The following is a 19,488-nucleotide window of genomic DNA, read 5'->3' as shown; positions in this document are numbered from 1 at the left end:
ATGGTGTTTTTATTGTTCAGAAAATGAAGAAAGCAAAGAGTATAAGCTTCCTCTTTGTGCTGGGTGAATGCCATGAACAGCCTGCCTTTCTGTGTTTTTTTCCTCCGCCATTTTCAGGTACACACACGTGTTTGCATGCACAAGTACACACATGTGTTTGCGTGCACAAGTACACACATGCACAGCGTGCTCATCGAGGTGGTGTTTTCCCAAGCTGTGGCCACACCATGCAGAGGTGTGCGACCTACTCTGTTTGCTCACCGCTGTCATAGATGTGCACGTTCTGTGTCATGCCCGGAGGCTGCGCCTGGCCCTGTGAGGGCTGTGTGCCCTCCGCCTCCTGGTGGGCGTCTGTCCAGTCTGCTGGACCCTTGACCATTTTCCTGGTGTCCATCACGCATGTTCCAGTGTTGGTCAGCAGACACCTAAAGGCCTCTGTGAATGGTGGCGCCCAAAACAGAAACTGGTGGTGTTTTTAGTAGGCTGTGTATGTGTTAGTGTGCATGTGCACGTGTATGTACCTGTGTATGCACATGCACTGTACATGTGTGCGTGTGTGAGTGCCTACCTGCATATGTGTGCATGCATGTTCCAGAAGAGCAGTGCACAGCAAGCTGGAGTCTGCATTCTGAAAGGCTTTCCTGGATTTAGGGGTCTCTTCTCAATAGGAAGCTTACTGAACTTACCTTCCAGAAGGCTTAATTGTATTTTTAGCCAAAAGATAAAACTCACCGCTACTCTGCTCTGGTGCCTCTAACTTGTCTAGAGCGATAGCGCCTGTGTGACAATTTGACATGGTACCACAGTCGTGCAGCCTTGTTTCCCTGGGGTCAGCTGTGTCGGCTCTCCTAACCCTGGACAATTCAGCCAAATGTCCCGGCCAGGTGCTACACGTGTGCCCAAGTCATTCACAGGCATGGCTTTTTGTCGGTGCCGTGTGTGGGGTGCTGTGTGCTCACGGGGGCGTCCCTCCGCAGTCAGGTTCTGCTCTCTAGCAGCGGGTAGAAGGCACAGGCCAGGGGGCATCTTGGAAGCCAGGCGTGGTGACTTTAGTATGTCCCTGATTGAGTGTATTGGTCAGGGTCCTCCCGGGAAACAGAACCAACAAAGGGTGTGCGTGTGCCTATGTGTATGGTGAGAGAGAGAGAGAAAGAGAAGTTTATTATAAGGAATTGTCTCATGTGATTGTGGAGGTACAAGCTCAAAATCTGCAGGGTGGAGCAGCAGGCTGGTGACCCCGAGAAGATCCGAAGGCAGCCTGGAAGCAGAATTCCCTCCTAGGGGCAGGGGACCGGCCTGCAATTGACTGGGTGGGGGCCACTCCAGTATGGGAGGTCCTCTGCTTTACTCAAAGTGTCTGCTTTAAGTGTTGATCTCGTTCAAAAAACACCTTCACAGAAGCGTCAGGAATGATGTTTGACCAAATATCTGGGTACCGTGGCCCAGCCAAGTTGACACATGACATTTAGCCATTGCTGGTCAGTGCTCCCAGGTGCCTGGCCCTGTGCAGGCTGCGCCCTGTAAACACGCGTGGGCTTTAGGTGAAGTGTGTGAGCTTGCTGGGTGTGTAGGAAGGGGAAATCTGTCCCCAAGCAGGCAGGGCTTGTAATTCATCCCCAGAGGTCATCAGGCCGGCCCGGGGTGGACGAAGGTTGATGTTTCTTGAGTTCTGATCGCTGCGGGGAGCTCCCGGGCGCGTGGAGCTCACACCTCAGCTGTCTTCTCTTCTCAGGGCCCTTGCTTCATGGCTGTCCCCGCCCACCCTGTGTTTAGGCAGGGGCAACACCTTCGGCGCCTCTGGGACGATTCCTGTCGTCCTCCTTCCACAAACTGCTTCATTTTCCCGGCAGTACGTGGCAGTGCTTGGACACATAGAGGTGTTTATTAGCAGAAAGCCCTGGGGCTCTGCCTCTGTGATATTTTTTGTTTCTGGAGAAAAAATGTCTGCAAGTTGCAGTCTGGTCCTCGTTTCCCGCCCCTTTGGGAGTCTGCTGACCTTGGCCTTCCATGTGCCTGGCATGTTCTTATCAGACCTTCGGGCCATCCTGTGGACTTGGCGGTAAATAATCACGGAGCAGCAGAAGCAGCACAGCCCGGTGGCCGGCGGGCCTGGCCTGCTCTGGAAGGAGACACTGGGCGGGTGTGTAGGTGAGCACGGGGCGTGGGAGCTCCAGGGTTGTGGGGTGGGGCTCTTCTCTTCCTCCTCCAGCAGGAGTGATGATGGAGGTGAACGAGTGCTTGGAGCTTGCCACGGGGCCTGGAAGGACTCTTGGGCAGTGTGGTGGGAGCGGCCGTTTGCTCTGGGACTGGCAGTGGCGTGTGTCCCATGCCCTGCTTTCCACTGGCTGAGACTCGGAGGTGATGCCACTAGGAGCTGGGGACCCAAGAGGCTCGTCCCCACTCCCAGGTGTGTGAGGGCATGGGCCTCAGCGCTGCTGCTCCCAGGTCCCTGGGGCGTCCTGCCAAGCCTCGGGGGTCACCGTTTCTCAGAAAGCCAGGTCTTCTGGGCAGCCCAGGACGGGCTCCAGGTCACTGCGGTCCCCATCCTGCACCTCGACCCTTTCCTGCTGAAGAGAGCCTTCTGGGCTGGGCCTTGGTGACCACAGTGTTGGCAGGGCAGCCTCAGGTTCTGAAGCCAGGGCTGTTGTTCTCAGAAGCGCTTTTGAGATTGTCCAGGGTAGGGCTGCTGGGGCCTCCACAGTGGGGACCCCGTCGCAGGGGCCAGCCGGTCACAGACGTGAGGCCAGATTCTGCAGTCCCGACCCCAGCCTGAAGGAGCACGTGGTGCAGTGAAGACTCTGTCCAGCTGTTTTCTCTTCCCTGAGGGACCCATGTCTGTCAGGCGCAAGAGGCTGGTGGGATAGTGGCTGGGAATATTCAATGTGTAAGCCCTTGTCCTCACCTGGGACGTTCTTGGAATAGTAAGACTTAAAAAAGATAACAAAGTGTACACGTTTAAAAAAAATAGTGCACGGGTTTTGAAGCAAGGTTGGGTCCTACACGTAAGTTTAGTGGTTCTAACCAGAGAGAAAGAAAGAGAAACCAGTTGAAGTGAAGTTCATGTGTATTGTTTACTGGGTTCTTTCATTCACGTATACAAAGGAATATGGCTCACAATGAAGAACGTGGAGACATTCGGATCTGTTTACATTGTATTTGTCCAGCATAATCTTTGCGATGTTCTTATTTGGATTAAGATGCTAGTCATTTCTAAACTCAGCCACAGAGTTTAAATGAAGGTTAATTACTGCTGCAATGCTTGTGATGTGCAGGGCTGGGTAAATGAGTCAGATTGTGTTTGTCCCCGGACTTTATTGGTGCCATGTGTCTAGAAGCTGCAGATTGCATTTCTGCATTTGGACATCATTGGAGTGAGGCTTCTTGGCAACCAGAGCTGGGGCGGGGGGCGGGGGAATGAACTGGAGCTCAGAACCTGGTGTCGTGTGTCTGCAGAGAGAGTGGCTGGAGCTCCTCCACTCTGGGACGGGGACCACGCAGCATGACCCCAGGGGATCCACAGCACTGCTGTGGGCACGGTGTCCCCTTCTCTCCGCCCCACTCCTCCAGGTGGTGCTCAGAGGACCTGAGTGGAGTGCAGGGTAAGCCTAGCGAAAGCGTGGGGTGACTCGTAGCAAGCTGTCAACAGCGATGCTGTCTGGAGAGTGTGGTGTGGAGGGACTTCAGCTTTTTGCTTTTTTGTTTTATCTTTATACAAATACAATTTTGTAAATCTTCTTTTCTGATGAAAAAACAAGGTTTTTAAAAATTGTGGTAAAATATGCACAACATTCACGTTGTCCAACCATAACCACCATCCCTCTCCAGAGTTTTTTTTTTTTTTTTTTTTTTTAAGAGACAGGATCTCTCTTGCCTAGACTGGAGTGCAGTGGCCTGGTCATAGCTCACTGCAGCCTCCTGCCTCAAACTCCTGGGCTCAAGCAGTCTTCCTGCCTCGGCCTCCCAAGTAGTTGGGACTACAGGCGTGTGCCACCACACCCTGCTACTTTTTCTTATTTTTTTTTGTAGAGACAGGTTCTTGAACTCCCTGAGGCCTTAAGTGATCCTTCCGCCTCTGCCTCCTAAAGTGCTGGTGAGCCACCGCCCCAGCCTAGAGCGTTTTCATCTTCCCTAACTGAAACTCTGTCCCCATTAAACACTAACTCCCCAAGCCCCTCCCCAGCCCCTCGCAACCACCATATTCTTTTTTGTCTCTGTGACTTTGACTACTCTGAGGACCTCATGAGTGGGATCATACAGTAGTTGTCCTTTTTTGTCTGGCTAAAAATGAAGGTATTTACAAAAGATATTTCAATCAAGTTGGTGCAGGCATTGCATTCTTTTTCCCTTTCCCTTTAGTTTTTAAATTAATATACAATAGGAATGATTATCTTGGTGTATGGTTCTGTGAGATTTAACCCAGGCATAGACTGTACCCACCACTGCAATTAGGGTACAGAGAAGTTCCATCCCCTCCCCCAGAAACCTCCCCTGTCCTACCCCTTTATATTCAGACCCTCCCCACCCCAACCCTCACCGCTAGCCATCTACTCTTTGTCCCTCTAGTTCCTCTTTCAAGAATGTAGCATAATGGAACCCTGCAGTAGCCTTTTGTGATTGGCTTCTTTCCTCACCATGACTATTTCCCGAGGGTAAATGTCCAGGAGTGAGACCGCTGGACCACGTGGTCAGCGCATGTCCTACTTTATAAAAAACTGCCAAAATCTTTTCTAGAGCAGCTATACCATTTTTCATCCTCACCAACACCTGGTATTTTGGTTTCTTTGTTAAGCCATTCTAATATGTGTACCTTGTGCCTCATTCATTGTGGTGTTAGTTTGCGTTTCATAATGGCTAATGATGTAAAACATCTTTTCATGTGCTAATTTTCCATCTGCATATCCTCTTCGGTGAAGTATCTGTTCAAGTCCTGCTTATATTTTAATTGGATTATTTTCTTGCTGTTGAGTTTTGAGACTTCTTTATATATTCTATGTTTTTCTGTGCAAGTCACACAGCATTTTTATATATTCTAAATACAAGCCCTTTGTCAGCTGTGTATTTGAAATATTTTTCTCCAGTCTGTATCTTGTGTTTTAATTATCTTAGTGGTATCTTTCACAGGACAAACATTTTAATTTCGCAGTTCAGTTTATTGGTTTACCAAGTGCTGATAGAGTACATAGAAATATGACTAATATTACGTTGTTGACCTTGTGTCCTCTAACTTTGCTAAGCTCACTTACTAGTTCTAGGAGCTTTTTTGTAAAAAAAAAAAAAAAAAAAATTCCTTGTGATTTTGTACATAGGCGATCATGCTGTCTGTGGACAGGCCATTTTATTGTGTCCTTGCCAGTCTGTGTGCCTGTAATTTCTTTTTCCTGCCTGTCTCACCAGCCAGGCCTTCCCGTGCAGTGTTGAGAAGTGGTGCGAGCAGGTCTTGGCTGCATTCCCGATTCCAGGTGGAAGCATTCGGTCTCCCACCCTTGAGCATGTTGTTGGCCTGAGTTTTCACTGATGCCCTTTTTCAAGTTGAGAGACTTCCCTTCTAGTCCTGGTTTGCTGAGAGTTTTTATCATGAATGGATGTTGAATTTTTTCAAATGCTTTTTCTACATAAATTGGTATGCCTTTTTTTTTCTTCTGTTATTATGGTAGATTGCATTTATTGATTTTTAAATATTGAACCACTTTGCATTCTGGAATACACTCCATTTGTTTGTGGTGCATTGTTTTTGTATATCGCTGGATTCAGTTTGCTGATATTTTGTTGAGGATTTTTGCATCTGTGTTCACGAGGGATATTGGCCTATAATTGTCTTGCACTGTCTTTGTCTAGCTTTGCTAGGTTGGGAAATGTTTCTTCCTCCTCTATTTTCTGAAAGTGATTATATATAATTGCTGTTATTTCTTCCTTAGATGTTTGGTAGAATTTGCCAGTAAAAGTATCTGGGCCTTTTCAGATGTCTTTTTCAGAAGGTTTTAAACAACGTATTTGATTTCTTTAGTATTTATAGTATTGTTCGGGTATTTATTTCATCTTGGGTGAGTTTTGGTAGTTTGTAGTTATTGAGAAATTTGATCATTTCCTGTAAGTTGCTGACTCTGTGCGTAGAGTTTTTTTGCAGTGTTCGCTTTTAATGTCTGTGGGGTCTGTAGTGGTAACACTTCTTTCTTTCCTGATACTGGGAATGTATTAACATATTGGGGACCTCAAACCTGGTGTTTTAAATGCAGCGTTAGTCTGGAAGCAGTGTAATCACCACTGCAGTTTGTGGGTATTGCCAAATCCTTGCTGGGCTGGATCCCCTTGGTTTATGTGGCTCTCCCTGGGGAATAGCAAATGAGGTGCTTTAGGAGGGACATTAAGGCTTTTAAGCCCTGGGGTAGCATTTGCTGCCCAAGGGTGGTAAGTTAATATCAGACAACCCAGTGGCCTGCAGGACTTTGACCTGGAGGACTTAGTATCTCCTGAAGTTTCAGGTCACTGCCAGGAATAGTTACACACTGGGAGAATCTGGCCGGCTTTGTCCCAGAGTGAGAAGAAATCTGCAGCCACCACCTAGAGAGTGGATGAGATTTTTGTCCCTTTTTCTTGGCGTTTGGGGTGATTATTCTAGTGGTATGTTAATAGGCACTGATTTATTTATGTTTTTGTCTATTTCCAATAAAGGCCACAAGGTGACCTGCTTTAAAAACCCATGCAAAATAAGGCTCAATGGGGAGGCGTGTTTTAGTGCTGTGTCTAAACAGAGATTGTTTAGCTGTTGCTTTTCACTTGGTGGGTGGAAGATTAAGAGTTGACAGTGTGTCCTTGTAGATGATCTGTTGTCTGCTTTCAGCTTAAGTGGTAAAGTAGACGTTTTTCACTGATAGACATTGTGCATTTGGGTTCTTTTTTTTTTTTTTTTTTTTGAGACAGAGCCTCACTTTGTTGCCCAGGCTAGAGTGCCGTGGCGTCAGCCTAGCTCACAGCAACCTCAAACTCCTGGGCTCAAGCAATCCTTCTGCCTCAGCCTCCCGAGTAGCTGGGACTACAGGCATGTGCTACCATGCCCGGCTAATTTTTTCTATATATATTTTTAGCTGTCCATATAATTTCTTGCTATTTTTAGTAGAGACGGGGTCTCGCTCTTGCTCAGGCTGGTCTCGAACTCCTGAGCTCAAACGATCCACCCGCCTCGGCCTCCCAGAATGCTAGGATTACAGGCATGAGCCGCTATGCCGGCCTGCATTTGGGTTCTTGACCCTGATGGTGTAGCATCTTCCTATGTGCCAGAAAGGGTCACGGTTTTTTAGTAATTCTTCAAGCAAGATGAATTTTGCTTCATTTAATTAAAAAATCTATGTCACGCTGGGCTTTAAAATAGAGTAATTTATGAGCAAGGAAAATGGGTTTTACAGATGCAGAGGGTTTGGGAATGCCTGCTGCAGGTTGAGTAAAGCATGGTGCTACGTGTCCCCGGGAACCATCCTGGGACGCTGAGTTTTCTCAATGATTGGGAGTCCTTTGGGTGACCACGCCCTACCCTGTGACCATCCTAGTTCCTCAGTGTTTTCTTGAAAATGGTTTTGTTTGGCTGCTGTCCACATAATTGTTCTGTGACAGCTCATGCTGTCCTCTCTCTGCTGCAGACTGTGTGTCCAGCATTGCTGCAGGGGTGTGTGTCGTGGGTGTAAATGCCTGGTTAGGCACGACAGTTCCAGTGGCACTCTGCGACTCCAGCCTTGGCAGCGGGGCGGGCCGCTCTCCAAGCCTGGGCTGTGCGATGTGCCACCTGCTGGCCTTCCCTGACTGTACGGTGGTCATATCCTTACAACAGTTGATAAGAATTGTGACTTTCTCAAGTGTGATGTCACTGCTTATTATACAAATAACACATATTGACAGTTAGAAGTACAGATAGGTCGAGGGACGGGAATGAAAGTCAGTTCCTCCACCATGTGTATCCTTTTGGAACACACAGTCCTCGCCTCCTTCGGGGCTGAATTGTAGGAACTGAATGGCCAAGAGCTCTAAGAATGCTGTGGTGTGGGGACCTGGTGGGGGATGTCAGACAAGTATGTTTTCATGAGGTCATCCCAGTTCTGGGGTGTCACGAGTAGCGCGGCTGGGGACGTGAGGACATGAGCAGAGGGGCAGGCATGTGCCATACCAGGATGAGGGCCATGCATCTGTGTCTGCGCTGCTGCCTGGAGGGAGGCACGCATCACGTGTGGGCTGGGAAAGGAGTGGCCACTTGTGGTCATGGAAACTTTTCAGCCTTCACAACAAGGGGAAAACTCCAGTTAATCTTCACATGTAGGGTTGTGAGTGCTGCAGGTTAATAATTCAGTGTCTTTCTAGGAGGTTGATGACATTTTAGTTTCTGCTCTGATGGCTTGTAAAAGAGTAACAAAACCCTCTAAGGGGCCCTGCCTTCTGGAGCTGGTGGCTTAGAACTTTCTAGTTATATAGTAACAAGGGTTCCGTGGAGGTGGAACTGCATCCTTGAAGAAGGTTCCGGTAGTTGACGCTGAGCTCTTATCTGTCATCGTGTGCACTCATTGATGAATGCTTGTGTGCTGGCAGCTGCTTCCCTGGCTGCACAGGAGTACAGAACTCACTGGAAACAGACTGTGCAGGACTGCAGGCTACATTCACACATGTTGGGTCCGGGTGGTGATTATTGTACGTGGTGTGTGCTAAGTGTGGTGGAAAAGCGCAGTAGGCTCTGCTTTGAGAGTTAGAGCCTGCATGTCCACGAGCGAGGTTTCTCATGGCCGGTGCAGACAGAGGCTGTGTGCTCCCTTGACGCCATGCCGTGTGTGTTCTGGACAGAAGGGACGCTCCCTGAAGTCCCGAGTGGCCCTGGGGTATGTGGGAAGCCTGTGCAGGTGGCCATGCGCGTACTCGCGCAGTCTCCAGTAGGCGTGGATGCCGGGGCCAGCCTGCTGTGGCTCCCTAGGGCTGTGCCTTTGCTCAGAGAAGGGAAAGGCCCCAAGGCAACCCCCTCTCTGACTTACGGGCTCCTAGAGACGTTGGGGAGCCCTGGGAAGAATTCCAGATGGGAAGAAAGAAAAGGCGTTTCTGAAAAAGAATGTACATCGTCACTATGGGAGCTCAGATCTGAGCAGTCGCCCTACTTTTTGTTTAAATCAGGGAAATTTTTTTCATTAGTATCATTTAGTGTTTTATATCTAGTCCCTTGGTGCTGCGAAAGCCCCCCAGCCAGCATTGCTGCTCCTGTGCCTCCACGCTGCTGCCACGCCTCAGTGACCTCAGCTTCCCACTCTGTCATATGGCGGGCCGTCTTCTCACACTGTCCCCCTTCCTCAGAAACGCAGGCGTCCCTCCTGACACCATTTCCACGCTTATCCCCTTCCAAACCGTCACCTGGTCCCGAACCTCAGTTCCTCCTCCGTCTCCAGCCCCTCCTCTCTTTCCACCCAGGCTTTAGGAATAAGCAGCTTTTGCATGGAGGGTGGGGGCTCGTCTGTCTTGTACAGTTGCGGTAAGTTGTAGGTAACAAGGTGACATCCACGGACATGCAAGTGGCCAGCCCGATGGAGAGGCCGTTGACTTGCCCTCCTTGGAAAAAGCTGGTTTGTGTCCCTTGGAAATTCATTTCAGTTTCCTTTACTCTGTATCATTTTTTCCATGAGACAAAATTCACATGGAATAATTAACTGTATTAAACTGGATAATTCCGTGGTATTTAGTACCTTCACAGTGTTCTGCAATCTCTGTGTAGCTCCAAGACATTTTCAGCCCCCAAAAGGAAACCCCCTGTGCATTAACCAGCCACTCCCCAGCCCCTTCCCAAGCCAGCTCCGTGTCATTTTGTGATTCTTTGACTTTTCCTTTGAAGGGGTCGTAACATCTCCTGAGTAATGAGTTAAATAACATTTTAACACATGTCATTAAAGTGACCCTTTAATGGCCATCACCCCTCGGCTGAGCCACTGGCGTTCCCACAGACGGGTGGTGCTGGTGTCCAGGGCTGCTGGCCCTGTTGTGTGTTCTCCATGGGGTGTCATAGAATTGGGGCTCTTTTTAAAGTGAGCATCCGGTCGTGGAGGGCAGGGAGGAGCATCCCACGGGTGGACTTTCCCAGCCTTGTCTGTGGGTCTGAGCCAGAACAGGGGCTCTTGAGTGATATCTTGAAACGGGCCTCTTTCTGGCCTGGTCCTCTCTGCCCAGCCGAGTTGGTGCGTGAGCATTCAAGTGTCGTGTGCTCGGCGCTGTGTCAGGCACGCTCGATGCTTACAGCCGTGGGAAGTCAGAGCGCCGAAACAAGAGATGCATCCAAATAAAGAAATCCAACATAATCTGGAGCCCACAAGCCTGTGTTACAGTCCAGTGCGAGCTGAGCAGAGAGCAGGACCCCGCCAGGGGTGCTTGCAGCTCCCTGTGGTAATGGCCCGACTCGTCCAGGCCTGGCCCAGGAGGCTGAGGACGCCCTGCGCCCCGCTCCCTAAGGGGCCTGCAGGACGAGGGTGTGGGTTTGTCTGATGCTCTGCTCTCTGGTGGCCGACCTCTGTGACCACCTGCATGGCAGCCAGTGTCCCGTGGTGAGATGGGGGCAGGGGTGGGTTCACTCCTGTGCAACCGGTATGTTTCTGAACTCCGTCCTCCATGTCCCTGCTGCCCCCAGCTGGGGTGTTGTACCCCACCTCGGGGGTCTCTCATTGTCAATGAGTGTCCATCTTTTCCCTTCCAGAGGCCAGGTATTGGGGAAGTGGCCAGGGTCAGCCTGGACGCGTCCTGCTGCCCAACATGGGACGTGCTGCACCCTCTGGGTGCAAAACCCCGAGGCGGGGAGCAGGGTTTCTGGCCACTCCTTTTTTCTTCTCTCTCAGTTAGCATCTCAGTAAAATAATTCAATTTCCATTCAGACTTTTTTATTTTGTATCTCCTATATGATTTTAACAAACCATAATCGGCCACCTGAGCGTGCAGTGCCTCTGAGAGAAGAGAGGAAGGAAGGGGCACACAGTGCGGCTTGCGAGCCCGTCTGGGGCAGTTTTCCTGGGGGATGTACGTCACACCCTCCATTTCTGATTGAAGTTCTGGTTCTGAAACTTAACAAATACCTGCAGAACCCTGAAGCCCGTGTTTGAGGTATAAAGTGAAGGAAGCATCCCAGGGACCACAGGAGTTGAGGCTGAGCCCTTTGCTCTGATTGGCTTCATTTGGTTTTTGAAACACAACACAGAGACCTTGGTGTGGAATCTGCTTCTGAGACTGGTTGATGCTAATAGTTTAGTGCCCCCTCTCCTCCCCTGAAAAAGTGAAAAAACAGCAGCAACAGAGGGGTGGCCATGATCTGGATCAGCAAGAGAAGGGTTGGTACTTGGCCGTGGAATGCCCCGAGGGGACCCTGGGGGCACACCCAGCATCTGGGCGCGGACCCCCGTGAGGGCCTGCTGTGCTTGTCGCATGTCGCTGGTGTGAGCTGCAAGTAGATTTTCAACTCGGAAGTGGGTTGTTCTGATCCTGCTTTTGGTAAATGACCAAGGACAGCTTTAAATGCGAGGTGTCATGGCATGTTGTTTGAGTGGTAGGCCTCGTTGTTTCCTGTAGACAGCTATGGGGCACTTGTAGTCCTTCAACTTGAAAACGTTCATCTCTTACAAAAAAAAAAAAACAAACCAAAATAACAACAACTACAAAAGACACACCAAAACTTCTGTTTTGTGAGGGAAGCGCAGCTCTCCCCTGCAGGTGTGCCACAGCGAAAACACGTTTCCGCTTTTGCCACACACTGCCCATTGCCGCTCACGCTGCAGCCATTGCAGGGCAGGGTGTTGGTGGCCCCTTCCCCGCCGGCCCGCGTCTCTGCAGGGCCCAGCTTCGCGGGGCTCTGTGCCATAGGGTAGCGTGCAGGCAGTGACCGTGATTGCTGCCGGTGGTTGTAATGGCGCCACATCGAAGTTTGGGCTGAGGGTAGCCAGACGTCCCAACATGACGCATGCGAGAAGTCAAGTTTTAAGGATCTGCAGTGGGGTGATGCAGAGCGATTTCTGAGCATTGCTTTTGGGTGTGCAGGCCGTCCCCGGCGATTTCAGCACTGTGCCCTGCAGTTGGGTTTCAGCAAAGTTTGAGAATTCCCCTTCTCAACCCAAAGCGAGTTTAATGAGCCACTAGGGAAAGTGGGTTGGTAGAACTCATCCCGGCCTTAAAACTATCCGTTCATTCATTCGTTGTTTAAGAAACACACATCGGCCCCAGGACCTGGGGTCCCAGGACTCTGGGGTTTCTGTCCGTCCGTTCTCTGCCGGAGGAAGAGGCTTATTCTGACAGCTTTCTTGGTGTGCCCACACCTGTCCTGGCCGGTGGGGGGGTCACGTTGCCTCCTCGGTTATTTGAGTTACGGCTCAGAACTGCAGCCATCTCTCGAGGTCGCATACCGGATTGATGCACAGCCACAGTTTGGCTCCAGTCTGGTGCTTTCTGTGCTTTGTTTACTCCTCTGTCTAGACATTTTCAGCGTCATACCGTCCAGAGTATACCGGGGTGAGGGGTTCTGTTGTGATTACCTGTCCCTGTCCCTGTCCTTGTCATTGCCCACAGCTAGGACTGGCCCTTGTGAGGTTCCTGATGCCCTGGTGCTGCTTTCTCGAATAGTCTTCCCAGGGACTGCGGGGAGCGGCGCACCGCCCCCCCAACACTGAGCCTCATTGTCGTTTTCTCTGTTCATTTTGCAGGGGGAGGGCGGCGTCTTGTTTTAATCTGTGTTTTCTGATGGCCAGTGAGACACACGTTCTCTTCTACATGTTTCAGTGATTTTAGAAAAGACTCTTGGGCGTTCACAAGAGCACTGCCGAGCACGACTGTGTGCGTGGCTGGTGGGGGTCACCCGTGCTGGGAGCCCGCTCTGTCCTGGGTCGTGACCCTGTCGGGCTGCTGTAGGGAGGTGGCTTCCACACAGCACCCAGCGCCAAGCTCCACGTTTGAGGGGCGGCTTCTCCAGGGCGTGCGGGATGCCTGGTGTCTGAGAGGGTCGCTTCTCCCCTCTGTTCCTGCGCCCTGACCTCCAGGAGTGGCTACGCGTCTCCGACACTCCTGAGCGAAACCCCTGAACTGATGAGACCTTGTGTAAACCTGTGAGCACCAGCCTGCGGGAAGCAGAAATCAAAGCTCTTACCTGTGTGGCCAGCACTGTTGCACAGGTGTGATACATTTTGGAGCTTTGAGTCATTTGTAATCAGTTGTCAAATGAAAAATCCAGACTTGGTGAGAAGAGACGTCCCTAGAGAGGACTGTGGCACAGGGGCATGGGCCTTCTGCGCCCTGACTGCGGGTCACAGGTCTCTCAGGGATTAGGCCAAAAGGGCTCTCCTTGGCAGGGAGGCGAAGACCAGGCTGGGAAGGACCAGGGCGGGAGTGGGGCGAGGCGGTGGGATCAGAGGATGCCTGGTCTCAGGAGGGGCTGCGCTGGCTCAGGGGGGCCCTGGAGACTGAGGGGGTAGTGGGACGCCGGGGACAGAAGTGAGCCAGGGTTTGGTTACGAGTGTTTTGTTGTGACTGGTCTCCATGAGGCACAGAGTGGGAATCGGCGGGTTTCTGTGTCTGGCCACGTCTAGGTGGACGGGGCATGGTGAGCTGTAGCTCAGTCCTGTGGGGAAGGGGCTTTTTGGCAGGGGCCATTCCTGGAACACAGAGGGTGGGGGATTTCTTACCTGTCACCGTTTTCTGGGAGCACAGGACTTGGGGAAAATCAGCGTCGTCACGGTTGTTAGCTGGACTTTTGCACAGCATGGGGCCCAGCACTGTGGTTGACCCTCACTGGCCTAGGCTCTCTTGCTTCAGCCAGGCCCTGGATCTTAGCCGAGGGCCTTTCCCACCTGCTGGGGACTTTGGTCCCTGCTTCTAGGGAGGTGCTTTTCAGCTGCGCAGTGAAAAGGAAGGTGCCTGGCGCACACAGGCAGCCCTCAGGGCCTGCAGGAGTAGGGGGGGCAGTACCCTTTGGGTGCCAGGGCTGGACGGGGGCAGAGCAGGATGCTGCAGGGGGGTGGGGCCCCTGGGGTGCTAGTTAGACCCCCCCACACAGCTGCAGGCACTCTCTCGTGTGGGTGTCCTGTTTTCAGCGGTGTCTCTCACTCCCTGAAATGGCCTTCTTCAGTAGTTTGCTTCTTTGCACACTAAGGAGGACCAGGGACTCTGGATGCAGCTTGCCTTGTGAAAGGGGCAAAGGCATTCACTGAGGGACAAGCAAGCCTGGTCCATTCCCTGACTCCCTGAAGCTGTCCCTTGTGACCAAATGCCATTCACTGAACAGCGTTTCTCACAGTGTGGCCCCGAATCAGCAGCAGCACCCAAGAACCTGTTAGTGGCTGGGCGCGGTGGCTCACACCTGTAACTCCAGCACTTTGGGAGGCTGAGGCAGGAGGATCACTTGAAGCCAGGAGTTCGAGGCCAGCTTGGGCAACATAGTGAGATCCCACCTCTATAAAAAATTTAAAAATTAGCCGGACGTGGTGGCACGCACCTGTAGTCCAGCTACTTAGGAGGCTGAAGCAGGAGAATCACTTGAGCCCAGGAGTTTGAAGTTATAATGAGCTGTGATTGTGCTGCTGCGCTCTAGCCTGGGTGATGGAGGGAGACCCTGTCTCTTAAAAAAACAAAACAAAACAAATCATTAGAAATGAACGTTCTTGAGACCCCAAAGGACCAGGAGCTCTGACTGGAGCCCAGACCTCTAGCATGCGCGGCCCTGCCAGGGGTCCTGCTACAGGCTCCAGTGTGGGAGCCTCTGCCCAGAGGCGTGTGGGGTCTCCAGGAAGTGGCGATGACTCAGGACCAGTCTCTGGGAGTCGCTGAGGAGTTGGGCAGTGGTTGTTTCTCTGGTTTGTGAGTGTGTGGGGGTGCTGGGCTGCATACCCCCTCGGGAAGTGAAAAGGACCACACACATGCACAGTGTGTTGGAATATGTGTGCATATATGTGTGTGGGCATATATATGTATGTTTTTGTGTATGAGTGTGCACATAGGTGTGTATGTTTGTGCATGTGTGTGCATTCATGTTTGTGTGTATGGGCGTGTATGTGAGTGTGCATGGGTATGTATGTATGTGAGTGTGTGTAGCATGTGTGTGGCAGATGTGTCCTCTGGGTGGGCTCAGGAAGGGAGCCTTGTGACCAGCCGTGCGTTAGTCTTCCTCTGTGTGTGCCCATGTGGAGTTGGCAGGTTGGGATTTCCTAAAGACAAGTGGGAGCTGCTAAGTGGGGGACCGTGGCACATGTCTGTTGCAGTGTGAGCAGGACAAAACACCACCAATACAGAGTGTGTGAACACAGCGACTGCGTTGCCCTCCAGCCCTTAGACGACTCCACAGCGTGAAAGCCTGTTAGCACCCTCTTGGCCGTCCTCCCAGACACCTGCGTCCCCTGTGTAGCTGTTCATTCCTGCATAGAAGGACACCGTGCAGCCCAGGCCCACCCTGGCACGGTCTGCCTCCCCATTCTGTCTTGGCGCAGGTCCGTTTTCACGAAAGGTGACCTCCTACTTCGTTCTTTATAACAGCTGCATAGGATTTGGCATTTGGACAAACTGTATTTACTGTCTGGGCAGCCTGGACTGTGAGGCTGTTTCCATGGCTTTGCTGGCGAATCTTTGTGTCCCAGTGGGAGCGTGGCCGTGGAAGCATCCTGAGTGTCATGGCGGGGTGGTCTGTGTCTCCTCCCCTAATGGCTCGTCCTTCTAAGTCAGTGCCCACCTGGAAAGTGAAAACGACCATGTTGCTTTTGTTTGTGTTTCCTTCATGGTTACTGACATTGAACAGCCCTCCCCTGAGCGTGCCACTTGCACCCGCGCCCCTGGGGGTGCTCTGGGAGGCTCGCTGCCTGCCCCAGGGCCGGAGCCCTTTGTACTCTGTCTGCTGCTTCCTGTTCTCCCTGTGAGGCTTAGTAAGCCCTCCCCATTTTGAAAATTATGTAAAAACCCTCCCAAATTCTGGCACTTTTTTGGTTTCTTCTTTTCTTCTGTCTCTCCCTGCCCCTCTCCTTCCTCCTCTTCGGATTTTGGTTTTTAGGTATGTAATTAATTTTAAAACTTAAAAGTTGTTGGAATTCTGAGTACTAACTAGCATATGACTCTAACTTAGGGGCTGATTGGAAGCTTTGTGCTAAAATACCGTTCTTGACGATGGCTTTGTGATGGATCATGCGATTTCCAGGTGAGGCCTGGGCCACCTGCTCCGTCCTGTGCTCTGAGGTCCTGCGTTTGCGCGCTGTGCCAAGGACAGGCTCTCTGCTGCGCTGGTGCCTGGCTGGGGCCCAGGAGCCGGGAGCCGGTTGTGGTCAGGGAAGGTGCAGATGCCACCTCCTTCCCAGTTCTTGCTAATGCTTGTCCTTTACCTGCGATGCCTCCTCTGGTCTCACCTGGCCAGGCAGGCTGTACCTGTAGCTGACCACTGTCTAGGGTGATGTTCTCCCGGAGTCCCTTGGGGTCATTTTGAGCACAGTTGGAGTGGAATTTGTGTGTGTATGTTGTAAAAGATTCTGGTCCAAAGTTCATTCTGCTAACATGTCTCTTTTTTGAACTGTTTCAGACTGTGCTGACACCAGACAGTAGGAAGAAACTGTGTGCTGAAATGTTGGACAACACTGATGACTAGGTAAGTGACAAAATCCGCCTATAATGTCTCTTTTTAGAATCAGCTCTTCAGAAGGTCTCCTGCGGGTGTTCTGCCCTGTCAGTTAGCAGCGACGTCTGTTTATGGTGTGCCCTGCCCAGGTGGCTGTGCCTGGAGAGCAAGGGAGGGAAGTCTGTCTGCAGAAGCCCAGTGGTCCTGCCTGAAGTGGCCAAGGTCCGTCCGGGAGATGTGGCTGCAGGGGACATCTGTCTGCAGAAGCCCAGTGGTCCTGCCTGGAGTGGCCAAGGTCCGTCCGGGAGATGTGGCTGCAGGGGACATCTACGGATCCAAGTGGGCGTGGCAGGGGAGGTCCCTGGGCAGGTGATGCTGGGCTGTGGCTCTAGGCCAGCACCCAGGGGCAGCACTGGCTTCCCTGGGCCAGGAGGGACAGGGCTGGGTCTGGGAGGTGCCTGTGAGGCCATGTCCTGTCCGGATAGGCATGCTCCGGAGTTCCTACTGGGTCTCTGAAGGTGGTCCGTCACCCCACCCTAGAATCTGCGGGAGCTGGTGGTCAGTTGCTTCTGTTCTGTCACTTACACCCTCTATGCCCGTGTTCAGGGAGGCCTGGGGGAGGCAGTGGCTTAGGGGGTCTTGGGGCTGCCGTACTCTTGATCCCACTTGCGCCCCTCCCATCTGCAGGGTGGGGCCCTGTGCGGGACCGTGTTGTCTGAGACTGCGGAGCAGTGGCCCATGTGGGTCCCGCTGCACAGGGCATGGGATGGGTGCATCAGCGTGTCCAGGCAGCCCCAGAGAGACTAGCCAAGGACCCTGGAGCACAGCGTGGGGAAGTGGCACGCTCACCCACTCGTAAGGCCATGAGCCGTGCCTTTCCCCCACCCCTCCCAGCCACTGGGATCTGGCCCTGCCTCACGGGGCTGCCTGGCCTCAGCTGGTACTTCTTGAGCTTCAGTTCTTCACCTGTAGAAGTGGGAGGGCAGGGGCTCCCTGGCCCATGCTGGGCTCAGGGATGGGCTGGCTGGGGGTCGTGGGGGCCGTGGAGCTGCATGGAGCATGTCCTGTGCTGTGCAGGATCTCGGGCTCCCAGGGGCCCTGCAGAGTGGGTGGCCGCCCGGCACCTGGGTGTGTGTGCAGGGCAGGAGGGTGCTGCCCTCAGCTTCTACCCTGCGGGCCCTGTGGGCGGCTGTCAAACGGAAACCAGGGTTGGCACTCTCACTGTGCCTCCGAGGGGCCTGGCAGCTCGGGGAGGGAGGGACCATCTTCAGCTCAGCGGCCACCTGTGCCGTTCTGCATCCGGCTTATTTACGTGCACAGATGGAGCCAGAAGAGGAGAGGCCATCAGAGGGGTCTTTCTGTTTGATTTGGTTGGGGACCAGCACAGACAAGACCTGAGGAGGGGGTGGGAAGGTGAAGGTTGACCCCATCAGCACACCGAGCTGGGGGAGACACAGCTTCAGACCCCCGCGCCCTACTGCCTGTGCCTGGTCCCAGAGACATGGGTTAAAGGTTTACAGAGGTGTGTCTGCGCTAGAAGGCATTTCCAATGTGACTTTTGTTGTAATGAGCAGGATCTTTAAGTCCCTGAGTGCCCTTTAGAAAGCCTGGTTGTGACTCCTGCCACCCAGGGGCACCTCAGCTCTCCTGGTCTTGCTGTGTGTAAGGGATGAGATGTCCCTTGGCTGTAGCTTTCACGTCATAAGTAGTCTGCTTACAAAAGGCTGTTTGAAAAGGGAATACTTAGGAAGATTAAGACATATATTCCAGAACTTGTGTTGAAGAAGAAGCAAAAATAACTTTTAAGGTACCCTTCCCCATATGAAGTGGTCGTATCTTCAAACAGCTTTGCTGTTCTTGCTTGGGGACAAGCAGGCATTGTCCTTCCCGTAGCCACCGTGGGCTGGTTTCTATGACCCAGGGTCCTGGGCAGGGGATGGCCTCTGCAGGGAGCTGACCCTCAGGACTGTGTGTCCACCTGGGACCAGACAGTCCTGGGTGGCCCAGCCACTGAGACTGGTCTAGGGTGGGGGGTGGGGGTGGCTGTCCACCGCAGGCCTGCTGGGTGTGGCTGGGAACATGGCCTGGGGGCCATCGCCTGTCAGCAGCTTCCAAGGGCTCCTCAGCTGCAGAGGGTGGAGGACAGGTTCCCTTACACATCTGTGTGGGGGAACCAGGGAGCCACAGGATACCATGCTGTGTCTTGCCTGTGGTTTCTTTTCTTAGACCTTTCAAACTCTTACACTTGCATATGTTTATGGGGAGAAGATGAGTGCAGAAACTGCATGACTTTGAGTTTTGTTGTTTTGACATCGCCTGAGTTACAGGCTTTTCTTTCCTTTTTCCAATTTAACACAATCCTGTAGTCCTAACAAGCATACTGTGTAGGTGCTGCCCAGCCGCCCTGGAGTCCAACTGTGGTCTTACCCCGCACGCACCAGAGGCAGGGCCACCTCACCTGCAGTGAGAGGGGTCCTGGCTTTATTTTTAGCAAGTACAGTTCTGTGTCTCTCAGAGCTGAGAGCAGGACTATTGTAAATTTAATTAAATGACACTGCAGTGGGAGGTAATTACTTCTGCAAGTGTTAGGAGGCCCAGGAGATTCTGTCTCATCCTCCACTGAAGCCCTGTGAGGCTGTCACCTGGAAAAATGCCCAAGACCCTATCCCTGCCAGGCCCCTGGGATCCTGTGGGTGCTGATCTGATTAATGGTGAACAGTTTGAGCTTTTAATCTCTGAAGCCTGGCTTTGAGGATAAGCCATTCGATCTAGATTATCTTACACATGTAGCAGGTCACCACCAGGAAGTATGTGTAAAACCGTGCATCCTAAAGCTACTTTGACAGGACAGGGTATGTAGAGTATGAGCACCGACCAGCCGCCTCACGCACACATGCGGGGCCGGCCTGCAGCCAGGGCTC

General features: G+C 52.2%; 1 protein-coding gene across 1 annotated transcript in view; it reads left to right on the top strand.

Annotated features, from left to right (window-relative positions):
• LOC138388321 (semaphorin-4D) overlaps window positions 1–19,488 on the top strand; it is a 104,788-nt gene that overhangs the window by 17,411 nt on the left and 67,889 nt on the right. The window contains exon 2 of the mRNA XM_069476260.1: window positions 16,532–16,597. The gene's annotated coding sequence lies outside the window, so the exon portion shown is untranslated. The remainder of the gene's footprint in view (window positions 1–16,531; window positions 16,598–19,488) is intronic.

The sequence above is a fragment of the Eulemur rufifrons genome, chromosome 7, assembly GCF_041146395.1.
Source record: "Eulemur rufifrons isolate Redbay chromosome 7, OSU_ERuf_1, whole genome shotgun sequence".
Taxonomy (NCBI): domain Eukaryota; kingdom Metazoa; phylum Chordata; class Mammalia; order Primates; family Lemuridae; genus Eulemur; species Eulemur rufifrons.
Note: the sequence above shows the minus strand (reverse complement) of the source record. Positions and strands in the feature narration are given on the sequence as shown.